Consider the following 6,023-nt stretch of genomic DNA (forward strand, 5'->3'; position numbering starts at 1 on the left):
CATCATCCAGATTATTAATGAAGATGCTAAGCAGGATCAGATCCAATATTGACCCCTGGGGTACACCACTAGTTACTGGCCTCCAGCTAGACTTTATGCCACTCATCACCACCCTCTGGGCCTGGCCATTCATCCAGTTTTCCGTCCACCTCACTGTTTCCTCACCCAGCCCATACTTCCATTGGCTTCTCTGTGAGGATCTTATGGGAGACAGTGTCAAAAGCCTTACTGAAGTCAGGGTAGACAATGTATACTGCTCTCCCCTCATCTACCAAGCCAGCCATTTCATCATAGAAGTTTATCAAGTTTGTCAAGTGACTGACACTTCAGGAAGACAATAAATGGGCCCAAAGATATTAATCGCTGAGTAGATGCCTTTAATATGAGGAACTAATGATCGTCCTGGCTGGGAAGTTGTTAATGTTCAGCCGCATGACATAGTAAGACAACTGGGAGGATCTGGAAGGTGTTGGGACTGGCAGGACAGAGGAGGTTTTTTTGCATGGGAAAGTGCCTCCAGAGCCAAGAAAGGATCATGATCCTAGGAACTTGCTCGATACTTGCCCAACCTGATGTGAGAGTCCCCCTTTGCCAAGGCAGGCACCTCTGGCACCACCCTGTCCCGCAGCAGCTGGAGCAGGGAGGAGGAGGAGAAGGCGAGGAGCAGCAGCCTGTTACTGCCTGCCCTGGGGAGGCAGCCAGCGTTTGCTCTTCCTCCAGCAATGGTGTAGGTGGAAGTCCCTCCTCTGCAGCACAGCTTCCCTCTCCTCACTCCTTACGCAAGGCATTGCCCCCTTCAGCCCATAACATGGGCTTTCAGGTACCCCTTTGCCATCCCCGTCTCATTATCCATTTTTTCCTTCTTTCTCGCTGCCTCGTTCGCTCTACGGACTCTGACCCCAGCAAACTCGCCAAGCAGCCCAGGAGACTCGTGTGGCTATGCACGTCCAGGAACTGCTGCTGTGTTGTTGGACTCTGCCTATCTGGGAAGTGTGCGTGGATAATGTATTGGGAGTGCTCCTGGAAGACAAGCTATTCTGGCGCCCCATATAATCCCTGGGAGATACTGAATAGCTGAACCTGCTGAGAACAATTAAAAGCCATTAATAACTCCACCAACTTAGAGAGTTATACTGGTCTTTGTAGCTTCAGTATACCACCGCAGCAAAGCACTGTCAGCTCTCTAAGCCTTCAGCATGGAGATAAGGGAGACATGATGCCAGAAACATTCCCAGATCACAGGGCAGCTGCCTGCAACCATCCAGGTAGTTCTGCCCCGTGATTTAGCCTGCTAGATGTGCAGCTCCACAAAATAGCAGTTTCCGTTCTGTAAATAGGATATTGCTGAGCACTGAGATGCTCACTTTACTTGTTACGGGTGAGAGAAACTTGTCCTTTAAATGGACACTGTTGTCCATCAGGCTGTAAATCAGGTTGCCCAAAGCCAGCCTTTCTGCTCACCAGCCCTTGCTGAACCTCTAGCCTGGCTCCCACAGAAGCTGCACAGAAAGTGGTACCTGGTTAAAATCCAGGGGCAGGAATTGCTTCCCTACTTGACCTGTTTCAAGTAACCTGGAACAACTCAGGTGATACTGTTTTCTGTTTCCTCACTCTGCTGTTGTACTACAGCTCCCTGCGTGCAATTTAAATAGTTTATCCCTGCAGCACGGATGCCAGACAAAATTGAGTCTTCATGGGCTGTAGATTAGAGATTTCCCACCTGCTAGGACAATGTTGATTGTGGCCCTGGCAAGGTGTCCTTTCCTCACAAAACAGAGGAGTTCCTGACTCGGTGTCCTTCTCTGGCCTAATATGTGGAGGTTGCTGATTCAGCTAACTTCGAGCAGAGCTTAGGAGCGGTGTGGAGCAGTGGCAGTCCCTATTTGTGTACTCAGAAAGTTTGGGGGTGGAGGTGTGAAGAATGGCAATATGCTCCCGATCAGCACTCCGGTACAACTAGGGGACCACGTGCCTGCCACAGCCTTGGTAACCTGGAGATTGACACGCCTCATGAGATTGGGTGGCCATACTCCTCCAGTGGAGAGCATAGGCTGTGTTTAGGCTGAGCTTCCTGATGCTCACTGTCTTGTAATCCACTACAGTCTCATTAATTGTCTTCCCTCAACAATTTCAGGGGTGAAAGGACCTGTGCCATTGAGCAATCCCACACTGTGTGTGACTCCTGTTTGGCCAAGGAACTCTGAATGCCCTTGAGCCAATGTTGATGGAAATCTACCTGTTGGTGCAGGTTTCTGAGCAGCTTTCTTCTCAGTTATCTGTTCGGGCAGCATGATGTTAAGGACGCTCAGGAGAGCTCTCTACAGAAGTGGTCTTCCTCATCCCAAAGGTCACCTGTCATTTGCTGATGACCCAGCAGCAGCAGCAGCACAATTCTTCCTACTGGAGCACACTTCTTCCTCAGGTCAATCCAGGGATGGAGGTGGCTGGTCATTGCAAGTAGCACGTGGTCCTGGCTGGCACATCTTTTCAGTGGCAGGATCTGAGGCAGACCCCCTGGTGCTGCTTGCTGATGCAATACAAAACTTTGCCATTACTACTTTAAGTGTGTTGTAAGCTTTCCAGAATAGCGTCTCTAGCAATGGGACACAAACAGCAGCAGGAAAATCTGTCTGACCCCTGTAGTGACTTAGGAAGAGATACAGCTCCTGGAAAAGGAGTCTGTGAGTTACCCTGGGACTTCTCCTGGCAGCAAATCTCCAAGCTCAGCAATGTGGAGGCATTCTGTCCACTACCCATATTTCCTCTTCCTGCCTTGGCAATGTTCTGCAATGCAGAAGAGTAAGGCACCTGCAAAGGATCATCCTTATCTGCTCCTTGTCTCTTGAACTTGGATGCTGTGCCAGGTGCTACAAGTAAATTAGACATCTCTAGTAAGTCATCTGAGGCTCCCATTCTCCCATCTCCTGGACTGTTGTTCTCTAGGCTGAAAATAAATGTAGAAGTAGGAGACTTCTGCCGTGTGTTCCCATTATGCTGGCTGGAGTGAATTGACACCAGATTTTTCTTTCATTTCATAATATTCATGTCAAATGTTCTCTTTCCTTTTTCCTTTCTATTGCAACTACCAGGGGCTCCACTGCCTGTCAGTTCCTTGTACAAATGGAGTGTGAGCTGTGCATCGCGGCCACCATCCATCCCACCAAGACCAGTTGTTACCCTGTCCTTTAACACACAGCTGGGCCTTGGTGCTGGGCATGGTAAGAGGAAAAAATGCAACTGGATAGAAAGAAGTGCAGCTGAAATTGCTTTCCAGCAGACCTCACTTTTGCTGTTGCCTGAGCCTCCTGTCTGTCTGTTTGTCTCAGTAGAAGGGAAGGAGGGGGAGGTTCCATGTCAGAGTTCTCCATGGATCTGCAAACCCAGCGTAAGCTGGTGATGCAAAAAACTCAGTTATTTTCACATCGGTCTGATGCTCAACAACAGGAATGCTTTCTCCCCAAGAGATGAGGTTGTGCCAGGCAGGGACAAACAGAGAGAGCCGGATGGGATGGTCTGGGGTGTCATCCTGGCCAACGTGAGCTCACTCACAGAAATATGGGTTGATAAGTGGCAGCTGGCTGGGAAAAGAGTGTGAAGTCCTGTCCCTTCACACATTCAAAACTTGCATTCCTCTGAGTTGTTGAACAAGCCCCCTTCCTGAGAGCTGAAAAGCTGGATTTATAACCACAGACAATTTTGGCCGTTCTTCAGGCGTCAGCTTCTTTCACTGGCTGTTGTCGACACTGCAGGGCCCCTAACTACTGCTGGCACCCGGGTGCAGCCAGGCACCCTGCAGCTGCAGCTCTCCGCTCCAGAGCTGCTTCTCGTCACAGCTCATCCCCATTTCCCCCCACAGCTCCGGTCGGCAGCAGCTCGGTCACGCAAGCGCCTCCGCTCAGGAGAGCTGGTGCGCGAAGGCTGTGTCCCGGAGAGCGAACGGCGCACAATGTGGCTGACAGCCCTACAGTCTGCATCCAAGTCACGGCTCCCTTTTGTGCACACTTAATCAGCTCCTTCTGTGTCAGGCTGCGCCTCGCTGTTGCTTGGCATCTTCTGTCACGCTTCCAGTTGCTGTTAGCGGGACTGTGCCCTCCATCCATGCCCTATAGTTTCAATGCTATAGATGTATGTTTTTCAGACTGCACGTTATCCTCCCTTCAATAGTTGTCTTATGCGGTTCTTCATCCTCCCTTGATGAATGCCAGACACCCTGCTTCATCCTGCTTTACTCTCTGCTGCATCAGCTGCACCGCCACAGGAATCATATTTTCTATTTTCCAGGCCTGTAGCACAATTTTGCCTATCCAAGTCAAAGTGAAGGAGGACCCAATATCTTCAGGCACTGCTGTAAAACCCTTAGCAGTAGTTTCAGGTGCCTAAATCTCTATGAATGAGACTTGAAGTCTGGAGCAGCGGTATGGGGAAAAGGGCCAGGCTGGCTCTTGCGAGCCATCCGCAACCCCTTCCGAGGGGTGCAGCAATCCCAAATCCATGTGCGGTGCCCGTTTCCAGACCCACGCGGAGGGCAGTTATTGATGTGGGCTGGGTGAGCAGCCAGATTTCACAGCACAGCTGGGCACTGCCCCTTCTCCTCTGCAGCCACACAGGTCTGGCCAGGCAGGGGGAAGGAGAGCGCCTGGGAGACTGTGGTTGCACGATGCTGGGAAGCTGCACGTACGCAGCCTTGCTGTTGTAATGGCAGCCCTCACCTTCATCCCAGCTCATTCGCTGGTGCCCAGCTGGTTTGCCCCCAAGGGATGATGTTTCAAGAGGAGCACACCACAGACGCTCAGCCGGAGCGGGGCAGCTGCCACGGCAGCGAGGCTGCCACCGCGGCCTGCCCCCGCGGCTGCCCCAGCCAGCCCATGCCCGGGAGAGCCAGGGCTGTGGTAAGATGGCCTGCAGGGACAGCGGGCAGCAAAGTCGGGCTTGGCACCCCGGTGCAATGCAGAGAGGGAGCTCTCTGCTCCTCTGCAGGCAGAGCTGAAACACACCAGCCAGGAGAAGGCGAGCTGGGGAGCTGGGGCCTGTTGGTGCTTGTCCTGGTTGCAGATGGAGGAGACCAGGGACTCGGTCCACCTGCAGCTGGTGTGGCGTTGAGATGCTACCAGCGGTGGGGGCCTGGGGAACAACCTTCACAAGGTGCTGGGGAGAGGCAGGGCTTCCTCCAGGCACCCAGTTTTGCTGTGATAACAGCCGATGTGCCAGCACTCTGCAAAACATCCACTCAAAACTGCTCTGGGGAGTGATGGGGGGACCATCACTGGGGAGGGTGCTGTGCCTACTGGAAAGGAGTGGTAGATGTTGGCATGCCCTGAGCATCCTCCTCCCTCAGCTCGGTGGAGGCAGGAGCAGTGCAGTATGGTACATCCCCCGGGGAGGAGATGCCTTGAGAGGTCTCAGGATGCCCATTCTCAGCCCCAAGGCACCACTTGCTCACCCACCATTCTCTCTCCCTCTGGCCAGGCCAGCTCTGACTCTGCCTCTTGTGCCACACACCTAAGCCTGCATTCCCATCAGCTCTGCTGGTGCTGGTGAGGCCTGGTCCATGGTTTTACAGCGCTGGGTGATTCTCCTTAGTGGAATTCACGGTTCTCTCAGAAATGTGTGCACACAACCCAGAAGGCTGAAAGACATCGCATTAAAAAAGAAAGAAAGAAAGAAAAGCAGTGTATTTCACGTTTCAGCTTCTTGGAGGGACCAAGGAGTATCTTGTCTTCAGAAACACCCCCAGAAAGTTAAAAAAAAAAAAGATAAGCTTGGCTGTGAACGGTAGTGCTTGTCCAGCTTTCTGCCTTCCCTCGGGATTCACCCTTCCCTGCCTACTGCAGGTACCTGTACCCTGGCATGGTGCTGGGGCTCTGCGGGGCTGGGCTGAGACGCCCTTCCCTGGACACTCAGGTCAGGGGGAGGCCCTGCAAGCACACAGGGGTGTTATTCTGCCTTGGGCAGACCTGTGCTGGACCAAAAAAATGAAAAAGCAAACCTTTCTGAGCCATTTGCGAGTCTCCCCTGAAAAGGGT

The sequence above is a fragment of the Fulmarus glacialis genome, unplaced genomic scaffold, assembly GCF_000690835.1.
Source record: "Fulmarus glacialis isolate BGI_N327 unplaced genomic scaffold, ASM69083v1 scaffold24042, whole genome shotgun sequence".
NCBI classification, from domain to species: domain Eukaryota; kingdom Metazoa; phylum Chordata; class Aves; order Procellariiformes; family Procellariidae; genus Fulmarus; species Fulmarus glacialis.